This window comes from Seriola aureovittata, chromosome 21 (assembly GCF_021018895.1).
Source record: "Seriola aureovittata isolate HTS-2021-v1 ecotype China chromosome 21, ASM2101889v1, whole genome shotgun sequence".
NCBI lineage: Eukaryota > Metazoa > Chordata > Actinopteri > Carangiformes > Carangidae > Seriola > Seriola aureovittata.
The window spans coordinates 17,602,184-17,615,522 of record NC_079384.1 but is presented as its reverse complement, the minus strand read 5'-3'; the positions used below and the strand labels follow the sequence as shown (position 1 = coordinate 17,615,522).

Below are 13,339 nucleotides of genomic sequence, written 5' to 3'. Positions count from 1 at the left end.
CATGTTTCTCCTCTGAGCACTTCAGGTTTACGGTTATGATGCGGCCGGGCTACTTTTCACACCATATTTATAACAAAATAATATTCAATCCGCAATAAAAAGGCAATTAAATACCAGTATATATGTTTTATGTCTATAATACAAGCATAACAGTTTCCCTACTTCAATGATGTATGCTGGTTTACTTTAACAGCAATGAAGCAGCAGAATCAATTTGCATTTTGTATGAGGAAAATAACCTCTGTGCACCCACTTCTGGCCAAAAATAACACTTTATTATGGAAAGCTGCAGTGGTTTGGGCTGAAAAGCTCAGTTAGCATATTAGCAGTGTAGCTGTTATTTATGAGGTGTGCAGACTGAAGACATTTCTGAGCCCCCGCAGAGAAGGAAAGACTGATTGTTAAAAACAAAATTAACTGCGGGTTGCTCTCGTCTTTGCTAATCCTGAATAACCTGAAATTACACTGATAAGCATTTAGCATTGGTTTAACTGCCAATGCGTTTGAAATATTTATCATGATGAAGCAATGGTGGAGAAAGTATTCAGATCCTTTATGTAAGTAAAAGTACTAACACTGCACTTCAAAAATACTGCAATGTAAATAAGACCCTGCATAGTAAATATTTGGAAGTATAGTAAGTATCAAAGGCAACTGCAGTGAGGAAAACTGGCCCCTGTGAGTGTTACACTATTATATATTATATCATTATATGATTTTTATTACCCATGCAATAATGTGTAAGCAGCATTTTACTGCACATTTTAATTACTGTATGTAGGACTGCAACTAATGTTTGTTTTCATGGTGAATTAATTTGCTTGTTATTTTGGTTTTGTAAAAATTCAGAACACAATGGCCCAGTGCTTAAAGTGACACCTTCATAATGCTTGTTATGTCCAACTGTCAGGCCAAAAAATAATGTATTTTATAAATATTCTATAAATAGTTACAATTGAGAAGCTGGAATGAAAAATGTCAAAAATGTCATGTCAATCAACCAAACAATATATAATAAAATATTCATATGTTTTGTCTGCAGAATCTTAATTCTTCTCAAATAACTGTAGTGGAGTATGATTTGTGTCTGAATTATAGTGGAGCAGTATAAAGTTATTATATTTTTAGCATAGTTGCTAATATTTTGCACTGGTGATTTAACTGGGAGAGTTTCATGTCAATCCAAGCCGTAGAACTGTGAGTCACCTAACATCAGCTGTGGGAAAAATGTATTTTATATCCAGAACCAGGGGCACCCAAAATAACTCATCCTACTTCCCGCAAGGATGTTTGGTCCAAAGGGTGACAACAATAAATGGAGGCTGGAATGACAGACACAGAGTTGTCACATCTTATTTATCACAGTAACCAAACAACTTCTGCCAGTGAATATGTCCTCTTCACCCCTGCCCCTCGTCTCACACCATGACCAGGTGAGGCAGTGACAATGACACCTGAGCTCCGAGGGTTTGACTTCCCATTAAAGTTTAACAGACATAGATAGGAGCGGACTGGTGGCAACAAGGCAACAGGTACAGTAAACGGCCACACCTTCAGACAGCTGGCTGAGGTGTTTCAACTCACATCGCCTACAACCTCGCAGATGAAATTTCATTTTACTCTGGAAATTAGTCCAGCTATATGAAACAATATGATGTAATTTGTGTGTAATATTTGCAGTGATTACCCTTTCCCTTTCAATTATCTGTTGAACTCTTCTCTGCTTGATTGATATAATAATAAACCCAGAAAATGACAGAAGCGCTCGCTGCATCATTTCCTCTGTCTGAAATGGCCTGTCTCAATCACCCTCTGCTCAGAGGCTGCACATACGAGGCCAAAGCCTTTCAGTGCAGGGAGTAAAAAATCTCTCTAAAGACGGATATGCTGAAGAAGAGGGAAGTAACAAGAAAGGAAGGGAAAAAAAAAAATCTTTCCCATTAGAGTGGGAAACGAATGAGTCTGGCTCGTTCTGAGAGAGAGTCGGCTGCATGAGATAATGTGTAAATAACGAGAACGGCTTCTCTACTCCATCAACCAAGCTGGTAATTTCAGACAGCCAGCGCTCTGAGGTACATTTTCTGATGTGAGCTCGGCTGAGAGGGAGATTTTAACCATGTCGTCTCCAACACGGAAGATTTCAAGCAGATCGGGGTATGGGCTACAACTTCCTTTTTGGGGCTACCTATGGATGACGATTTTTTAAGCAGATTTATAGATGTTTATTTGTAATGCACAACAGAGATAATGATATCCCCAGAAAGTTAAGTCACACTGATTATAAAAATATGTGTCATGCATGCACCTGTCCCTTTGCCTCACAGTTTGAAAACCTCTGAATCAGATCAACAGCATCTCCTCAAGCTGCACTCCATCACGGTTTCAAAATGTTTACTCATGGCCGCCACGGACGTCCCTCGTCAACATGAGCACTCTGGTTTGCATCAGGGAATGACAGGAAGTTGACGCGGTGTGTTTGCTCTCTGGGACCTCACTTGGCAGCTCGGCCACACTCAGGCTGACAGCGCTGAATGAGACATCAGCACATGCGGTCACTTGAGTGGAATTCATATCCCATAACAGGCTCCCAATTAGGGTCCATTACAACAGTGAAAATATACTGCTGGAGCTCTGAGAGTGTTGTCCCCCCCCCCCCCCCCCCCCCCATCACCCCATCCTCCCCCTGCCTCCGGCTTGTGATGTCATTTCCTGTCCTGTTCATGCTCTGCTCCCGATGATGTTGATGCAGCACTCGGGTTTCAGCTGAGGGTGTTTAATAGCCCACAGAGGCTGCAGGCTGTTTTTAAGTGAGGTGGGACCTGGTCGCAGCTGAGCTAATGTTTCCAGGACAGCTCAGCTCAGGATAGTTGGAGTGTGAATGAAGCTGGGTTAGTAACGTCAGCGACAACAAAACTGAGGGACCCTGGTTGCCACAGTAGCATGGGTGTGTCACAGGACGCCATGTGGTCACATACACACAGGACTTGTGGGGAACTATTCATGTGGACACTGTCCTTGTTCTGGGCAACAACTCTTAGTTCCAGTTAAGAGAAATTTTAATGCTACAAGAAACAATGATATTTTAGACAATTGTGCACAAGTCAGTGTTAACAGCTTATGTCTGACCCTTTCCTGTCTAAAACATGACAATGCCCCAGAAAACCAGGGCCCGTATTCATTGAACTGCTTTGAGTAAAATTTTGGACTTCATTTTCACTCCTGCTCACAAAGTTAAGAATAAAAACTATTTATCAAACTTCTCTTGATTTCAAAATGCTCTTAAATGTCAGAGAGCTGCAGAAGCTACTTGAAATTGGTTAACAGTGGATCCTCAATGACTGTAGTACAGTCTGTTTCATCTCTGATAATAATTTGGCATTGATTTTATCTGCAGCCATGGTCTAAGCGTCTTCATTGTCTGCAGTGTGTGAATTTTGTTTCCATTTCCGCCAATTCCATCTTATTTCACCCATTACATTATATATATATGTATTAGCTTGTCGTTCATTTCCCAAGATATTCAGTTCACAATGATATAAAACTGAGAAAAGCAGCAAATCCTCTGTGAACCAGTGAATGATCGATTAACCAGCTAATTAAATTAAAATGTGAATGTCAAGACTAATAAAGGATGGACATGATAATAATCTGTGTTACCTTTTCCATGTACAAGACAAGATAACAGAAACACCTTGAGATATATTACAATCCAGTGCAGAGGTCCTGCAATCTATGCAACCTTTGCTGAGCTCATAATGCTTTGTTTTTGTTGAGACAGAGACAGAGAGATGTTGATTTAATTTAATAGCAGACAGCAGATTAGATGACTGACTCTGAATCTATTGAATGTTGGTCTTTTAGCACCTTTCTTTCTTTTTCAACAACATCCACAATATGTAAATCTTATCGGAGGAGGAAAGTGCATCTTTAACACATTAACACGTCACTGAGAAAATCCACTAAGAGGAGATTCTGATATTAAAGTCTGCTCTGGGTCTGTAGGTCAAGAGCAGCCAGTTCAGATGTTTCTCACAACTCTCGGCAAAATAAACTGCTATGAATGGAGAGGAGTGTTACAGCATAAAAGAGACCATCCCAGCAGTGTCATCAGATGCTCTGAAGCGTTGAACAGAGCTGGGGTTAAGTTGAACAATGTGCAATTTAAAAAAGTAACTTTTCTCAATCAAACTTCCCAGGATGGTTCAAGGTAAAACGATAAAGAATAAAATGTTTAATAAAACCCCTTCCTTTGTTTTTATATTTCAGTGACTGAACTGGCAGCTTAGCAGCATCCTGTTGATTGCTTCCAAAACTCTGCAAATAATCAAAACTATTTTCCGAATACAAAGAAGTCAGCAGCAGTAGCAGCAGCAGAGCCGATGAGGAGGTTTGGCATCTGTGTGTTGGCTCCTCAGCGGCTCAGCAAACAACCCGAAGCAGTGTCTCCATCATCACACTCCAATGACTTCAATAACGCTCCACTGGCAATGACATCTCCCTTAGTGACTCCCTCGGTTTCACCCACAAACCCGATGTCCCAGAAGAACACTGACAGACAGGTGCAGAAAACATCCCCGTGACACTTCTTTATTCCACTTTTAACCCAAAGTCTACTGCTGATTGGCAGAATCACAAACTTCTATAGGTAATTAAATCTGAAACATGATTCGGTTCTATGACCTTGAGGTGAATATATAATCATACACCCCCCCTCCCCTCTTTGTGTCAAAGGAAACTATTTTTGTCAAAAGAGCCACCCCATCATCTTCATCTCCTCTTTCTATGCTAATTACCCTGAGGGCAGAGCTGTCAAAGCATCACTTCAGAAGGTGCTGCGCTTTCACAAAGTAAAGTTTACACTGGAGGATAGAGAGGCTGCAAAGGATGTCAAAACCCAGAGGACAGTGAAGAATGAGAGAGACAGAGGAAGGCAGATTAATGAGAATGTGATGCAAGCAGAGGAAGAAGAAGAAATGGTTGATTTTGAAGGTGACATTATGAATATATATATGTATATAGTTTAAAGCTTCAGTGGGAATCTCCATCTTTGTTTTCGACATCACTTCACAGCTACCTGTTGCTTAATTATAGCAAGTACAGCACCGCTTTGTTGGTTTTTTGAAAAGCAAAAAGAGAATACACACTCCATTGTTTTTGAAACTTCAAAATTGATGCAGAGTGATGTTTCTGCCTTCAGGAAAACCACGTTTGGCCAACAGGAAATAAAACAGACATCAGTACGCAACAACTATATTACCTGGGAAATTAATGTTACATCCGAATCATACCAAGGTCAAGGCGCCCCATGGGTGGGTCTGTTTTAAAGGTTTGATCAACTACACCAGTGGATTTGCTGCAGTTGTCATTACAGCTGGTGAAACCAATGGTTGCCAACTAAAACCTTCACTTCCTGCAGTGTGTTAAGACAAAAGTTGGTGCTTGTACTTATGGTGCTTTCAATTTATGACAACAATATAATAATGTTTATCTGTTCAGCCTTTGATCTGTGTTTACTTACTACAATTTTCACCAAATACATCAACTGAATCCTCATTAACAGACCCTCATCATGATTAATGAGGACGACTCAGACAGGTAGGTGAGCCCACACACAAACACACATACACACAGTTACCCCCTCACTTTTTCATAAATATGCACACACATGCACATACAACTGAGCCCATGTGCGATAGAACATCTCCACTGGTTGACAGTAATGCCTCTAATGATGCTCATAATAAAACCTCTCCCACCCACTGCGAATCAACACCTCAGAGGAGCCCAGAGAGATGCAACACTTCCCGCTGTAAACATAATGTCACCCATGTCAAGTCCTGTTACTCCGGCCTCTTCTTTAACCTTTTACCCTGAGCAGCTTGTGGCAGCCAAGTGCTGACCTGGCTACCATTAATACTAACCTGAATTATTTCATATTGCTCCCAGGACAGCATATTCCCACTGCTGAAGCAGCGTCACTATGAATACTGATTATGCTCCAAATAAAGGGCAATCAATTATCAAATCCTGAGGATGTTACTGGAATTAACACACATGCACACACACACATACAGCACCATGTCTGACAAATGGGTTTATTATCTTTCAGCTGAACGGTCCGGCAGTCAAGGAGGATAGTTTATGTTCACTTCTATGGAGCCATTTGTATTAATCACACCTAAACATACAAGGCTGGAGCTTTTAACTTGTACCAAACAGATTCTTTTCTTGAGAACAAAACACTGAAGCTCATGGGTCATGACAACAGTGTTTCTGGTCTGGACTGTGGCCAATGAGATGTCAAGGGAGCAAGAGGTGAGGGACTGTTGGGGGATTCCAGACTGGATTTCTCACCCATGAGGAACCCTACACCCACATACAGACACAGAGGCCGAATCCAAATGTCGGGACTTCCCTGCAAACTTGTGGTCTTAACGGAAATCCCCAATTAATCAAAGCAGTAAGAGGTCTTGAGCACTTTCTGTAGACTTTCAGGGTCCGCTTTGGGTGCAAAATTCACTAGGTATACTTGAAATACTACCAATAATTACAATATGGACATGACCATGTAAAAGATAAGAAATAATACTTATAACATAAAGGCTAAGGCAGATAGGAGGTTTTTAATATGTTTACTGTTTAGTGAAATATTTTGAATTTGTTTGTTTCAGCAGAGTAAGACAAAAGTTGGTTTTCATCCAACAAGAAAACTGATCAGACCATCTACAATGCAAGGATTATTATCTGAAGGTTTGATGTGAATATTATCAGCTCATGCAAAAGAACATTCCGTTGTCTGACAATTTAAACAGAAAAACATGTAAATGAGAACAGCTTTATTGCGATTCAGCTATAATAAAATACTGAATATATGAGCAATGAGAGTAGGAGAGAGAGAGAGAGACGGTGAATGCAAATACAATGCAATGATGGCAGTTTTTACAGCGGTTCCACTACAGTTTTCAACTACGTTGAGTTCGCACATTGACCATACGCAATCTAGCCATACACTAGGTTTTGACCTAGTGTTGTCTCAATTCAAATAAGTATGGTGTTAAATTCATTGACATGGAAAAATAAAAATGGTGGCAAGCGAGACTGACACAGATGTACAGGTTGCTGGAGGTCAACCTAAAGAAGTAACAACTCGAATGTTTAGCAACTGCTACTGTAGCTTCCATGTTGACTGAATAATACATGGATTGAACAGACATGGCAGTTGGATATGGTAACATAACACATAACTCCCACTCCCAAACAGGAAATCGGCAGAGCAGCAAAGTCTGCGCTTACATTTGGTCAATATTGTTAAAAACAAAAATACTTTGAGACTGTATTTATATCACCCCTGAAGTCCTTCCATTGCCAACTTATTTTAAAAACCTTGCTTTTTATAGTACCTGCACATGGAAACTACTTTACCGTACAGTTAAGGCTGGGGAAAGATTGTGGTTGTGGTGAATTAACTATTGTTGAGGTATGGTTAGAGTTAGGCAACAAAAACACTGTACGGCAGTGAAAGACACAATTACGATTAAAAAGGGGAGTGTTAATTCCAGGGTTAAGACACAATCTCTTGTGTCCAGAATGAAATTTAGATGAGCTACACACCCATCTACCACCCCAGTCTGTATAAACTATTACTTTATGCCTCAGTATGTGAAGGACTCACTACTTCTACAACATCCAACATAAATCTTGAGGTGCAAAATTGTCCAATATGGATTTTATTTGGCATATTCTATTCCCTCTGGGCCCAGTGCTCTTACAGACTTGATGTGATGACAATTAACACGTCAAGCCTTCAGACAATGTTACGCTTAGTATGTATGAGCAAAGTGTTTGAGGGCTCAGTCCATAAATCCACATGATGCACATCTATTGAACTTGTTGCAAAACTGAAATAAATGCGGGAAAAACAATCTTTCACAGAGCCTGCACTTTGTCCCTTCTTCCATGAGCGTCAGCATCAAACTGTTTAGCTTTCAGCTCCAACAGATTAAACTGTGTCACAGGCTGGAGCAGAGGTCTACAGGGCAGGGCAACTCATCCCATCCTCCTCTCTCCTGCTGTCACAATGTCGAATTCAGCCTAACAAGCATGGCTGGTTACACGAGTTCTCGGCTTCTATTGAAGGGAGAACGAAAGTAACAGCCAAGCCCAGTCATTAACAACATGCTGTCAAGGATCACAAGAATGAAAACCACAAGAATGGCTAGCCACAAGTTGATTCATCAATCAGAAATTTGTTCCTGTGGCCCAGAATATGACAGAGGAAACAATAATGCATGAAATAGAAAACAAAAAATAATGAAGCCATTAAGGGCATTGCATTGTTTTTTTTCGCAATGAAAATACATACAATTTACTGTGCTGTCTTCAATCACCAAAGCTAGCAGACTGACAGTAGATAATGGTTTTAAGACTAAAATGGAGCAAATACAAACAATACTCTCTCGAGTTGTGTCGCCTGCAGCCTGAACGCAACATATTGACAGTAAGAAACAATTTCCCTGCTTGTTGATGGAGATTAGAAATCCATTTTCCAACATCTGTTTAATAGCATTTTTTTTTCTATTTTCAGCTTTATCTCACCTTGACATTCTTCAGTCTCCTTGGCAGAACCTGAACTAGCATTTCTAGGGAGAAACGTGTTTTTATTAAGGAGACTTTTCCGGCCGCAAACCCACAAGTCAAATAACCAGTGTCTTTGGTTTTATCTCCAACACAAATATGTGAATGAGCAGATGAGTTAAAAATACTCTGCAGAAGAAGTGACGGAGCCAAAAGAGGATTAGGCCTGTCCCCTTCCTGCCATAACCTCGCTGTGCTCACGGAGAGTTACACATTTTCATTCAGTCACACAGTTTACGCAGCATTACACAGGATTATGGTGCAGGCTGACTGTTTTGGAGATGAATTTAACTGTGTCTGAACCTCTCTTGACCTATATCTCTAACTGGAGCAATGCAGCAATGTTGTCCTGAGAGGGAGATGCTTCATTAGTTTGAGGATGCTCATGTGCATGTTTTCTGCACTATAAAGACAGATGGACATTTTAGAAGCTCTAAATGTTTCTCTAACAGTAAATAACGGCAGAGAAAACAGATCTATATAGAGCTTATAAATATTCCCTTTGCCACAATCCAAATCAAATCCCTGGAACAAAAAGTGAAAACGAGTGGAACAAATGAGTATCTAAGGTTTAAACACAGTTGATTGACAAAAACAATACAACTGACTTAAACTGAATTAGATAAACTTCTGAAATGCACTAGACTCACTGGTATATATATCTATATGTAAATAGATATTAAAAGAGAGTATCATAAAACAGTTGTAATAATATAAAATATGCCTTTGTGGATAAAATTATAATTGCAGACAAATGTCGTACATTTATAAATTCTTAAAATGTGACGTGACCTGATGAAGATGTGATTTGATCATTTATTCCGATCTGGGATCAGTTTTCTATAATACGTTACCAAGATAAAGAAACACTTTTGGGGGATTATTTGCTTTCTCACTGCTTACTTTGTCTTATTAGGTAAGCAAAATTTAGCACTAAAATATTCACACATCTGTTGGTTCAATATGAAGCTGGAGCCAGGAGACAATTAGTTTATCTTAAGACTGGAAACGAGAAAACCGCTAGTTTAGCACCGTCAAGCTGTAACAAAAATACATGTACCGGCATCTCTAAATCTAACTAACCCTCACCCTAATATGTTATATAATTGTGGTTTAATACATAAAAAAATCAAAGTGTAAAAATAACATGTTGTGGTTTTAGAGAGGGAGTATGTGCCAAATTACTTGTTTATTGGTGCATTGAAAAAAGCTGAAACTGTCAGAGCTGATTATTTATGATGAATTAAACTTTAAAGGATCTAGAAAATAGGAGTCTTGGTCAATGTATTTTTTTCTAATGATTCTTTTAACTTTATTTTATATAACCCCATTGTTGTAGAAACTCATTTTAATCTCACTGAGATTTTTTACCTTGTTAAATAAAGAAGGGAAATATTGGTGGCCTCAGATCAGCTCTAAACCATTTCACTATTAAGAGAAAAAAATGAAATTAGCATACATTTAAGGGTTTTGTAGAATCATCAATCATCATACATCAATATAAAGATCAAAATGATCATACAAACACCTGGTTACACTGCAGAGAGTCTAAAACATTTGGTATGTATCTGTGAGACATAAGGTCACTATCACAGTACATCTTGAGCTTTCCTTATAACAAACCAGGTGATGCTGGCTTCCAAGGTCATGGAGGAAATATCACCAATTATTTGTGTACTCAGCCGTCAGGCATCGTGTTGGAGTCTCTACCCTCTAAATATGACTAATTGCCCCTGCTGTTCTGCTTCTTATGATACAGGTTAAAACTCATTACTGGGACGTTCCACCTCACTGGGCTCTGGTGTGCCGGCTCTCAGGCAGATGAGGGGAAATAAACAAGCACCTGGCCTTCCACACACACATATTTCTTATGTTTATATACTTATGAATAATTGGTTGTTTTTTATCTGTTAAAGTGCATTAAAGTTTTGTCCCTTCAAGCACCAGTGAGGCACAATTCCAGTAATTTTTTTGTAATGGGTAAACGTCCTCCAGGGATTTCTTATACCTCTGTCAAGTCCACTCTGCTGGGTATTAGCAGCAGTAATACCTTTTTCATTGATTCGTATCAGCGTCTCTGCCTGCAGCGAGTGTGGGTGAGCAAGGTACAAGATAACTTGACACAAAAATCCCTCTTGGTGTGCCAGCATCGTCGGTTACTGCCCTCAGCCAAGCAAAACAAACAGGTTATAGTGCACTTGCGTCATCGCAGCAATGTATGCATTATAATAAACCTGGAAAATGTTCTTCAAGTACTGCTGCAAATCAACCTGTTTTCTGAATTGACGGCTGCTGACTGTAGATGTTGACTAAGCTGAGAGAAACACAACAGTGATTCTGTTTTTAAGGTTACCGATATGCAACAATTACAAAGGGTTAATCAACACTTGATCCAAATTGCCAAGGGTGCAATGTTGACATTGACTTTCAGTTACAAGCTAAGGGTGGAGTAGGCAAATAGAAAGAAAGACAAATACTTAACAACACATATTGCGAGCTGAGCTGCAGCTACACTATAACTGGAATTCAACTGTGATTGCACCCTCGCCATTTTAATCTGACCTGAGGGCTCAAAGAAGCTACTACACCAGTGACCTTCTTACATAAAACTGCAATTCACACGTGTATAGCACAAAAAAAACAGAGATATGTGGATCAAATTGCGATTAGAAAAGAGGCATCTAGAGCTTGTTTTTAAACTATGGGAGCCAAAATGGGTCATGTACTTTTTAACTTCAGTTTAACAAGCCTCGGGTCCCAATTGAGAGATTAACAAACTCTAGATTTATCTGTTGCATCAAGCCTCACAGGAAAAAAAACAGACAAACTGATAACAAATAAATCACATAAACCTAAGAACATTAATCTAAAGTATTCTTACATTTGCATACTATCTGATGCAGTCTCGTGCGGTCAGGATTTACTTGGATTAATCACTTCTACATTCGTCAACCATGACCTGTCACCGTGTTTGAATGATACAGCATGTGAGTCACTTAACAGAACTCCAAGACTCCAATTTCCAGGATTAAAAAGAGGCTTTTTTGGAACTTGACACCAAACAGTATAACTCATTTTATTTGGGAACCTAACATGGAATTTCCCAGGATGCTACAATCCTTTCCACATCAGGTGTGGTCCAAACCACCATCACCTGCACTGACAGTACTCAGAAAGGCTTGTTACCTTAAACAATCAGTACAAAAGAAACAGCTGTAAAACTATGATGAAGGTTTCCTGAACATCACAAACATTGAAAAACAACTCTCATATTATATTCATATATTCAAAAGCAATCAAGAGCCATAGCCATGCATTATTTTCTCATCATTCATGCATTCACGCAGTCAGAAAAAGACACTATGTGCATGTGAAATAAATAACTTTTTCATCAGACCAACTGACCAGTTTTTATCAGAATTATTATTATTTATTGGAGTTCCCCAAGGCTCGATACTTAAGCCTCTTTAATTTTACGTCTACATGCTTCTATCAAGCCAAACCATGAAGACACCCATCAGAATCATGCAGATGACACCCAAGTGTACCTTACTACAGTCCAATAGATTTTCTGCACAAGTCAGTGGAAGTGCATTAGCTTCCTACAGCTAGGTAGGCAGGTAAAATGGGTGAAAGGCCCTCCAGCCCTCTTATGTAGGACCTCCAGACGGAAAGTTTGTGTCACTCTAGGGTCAACTGTCATATCTTTCTTGTCATTTTTTTGTCTTACTATATGGTTGGTTCGCGTCTCCATGGTCATTGCAGTGGTCATTTGGCACCTCTTTATGGTCATTTAGCACATCCTTGTGGTCATTTTTTTTCTCATCTTGGTCATTTTTTGTCTATTTTTGGTTGCTTTGCATCTCTTTGCGTTAATTTTTTTGCGTTGTTGAAGTCATTTTGTGTTGCTTTCTCATCGGTTTGTCTCTTTGAGGTCATTTAGCATTTCTGTTTGGTCATTTTGTTTCTCTTTTTGGTCATTTTTAACTCTTTCTTGTCATTTTGTGTTTTTTATGGTCATGTTGTGTCTACCTGCTAATTTTGTGTTTATTTGTGGCCGTTTGCATCTCTTTGCTGTAATTGTTCCGTCTTGTAGTTGTTTTGTGACCCTTTTGTGGTCATTTTGGGGTCTATTTGTGGTTGTTCTGCATCTCTAAGGTTATTTTAAGTCTCATTTTGCATATCAATTTGGATGTTTTGCATCTCTTTCTGGTAATTTTTCGTCTTGTACTTGTTTTGTGTCGCCTTGTGGTTGGATTGTTTCTTTGAGGAAGTTTTGAGTCCCTTTTTGGTAGTTGTATGTGTCTTTATGGTCAATTTCATCTCTTTTTGGTAATTTTACATCTCTTCATGGTAATTTTTCATCTGTTCATGGCTTAGTCTTTTTCTACTCATTTTGCTTCTCTGTGGATCGTTTTGCATCAGTTTGTGGTCATTTAGTAGTCTTTAAACTGAGCGCCATGACTTTCAAACAATATGCCCAGTAGGCCTGTTTGGTAATCCATCCATGCTGATCTGTGTCCTGACCCCCCCACCCAGCAGGGTGCCCGGGGACCGCCCTGTGCTTTCATGTTATTGGTCAGTGGGCAGCAACCCTGCTCCTTGGGTACCATGTCTGCTCCCTCCTCATCTGTGTGCGGATATGTTCCTCCCTGCTGAGCTCAATCAATCACACAACATTCACACTGCAACTGTGACCTACACT

At 39.5% G+C, this 13,339-nt stretch overlaps 1 protein-coding gene across 5 annotated transcripts in view; it reads right to left on the bottom strand.

Annotated features, from left to right (window-relative positions):
- LOC130162216 (rho GTPase-activating protein 44-like) overlaps window positions 1–13,339 on the bottom strand; it is an 83,218-nt gene that overhangs the window by 69,355 nt on the left and 524 nt on the right. The gene's annotated exons all lie outside the window — the stretch shown is intronic.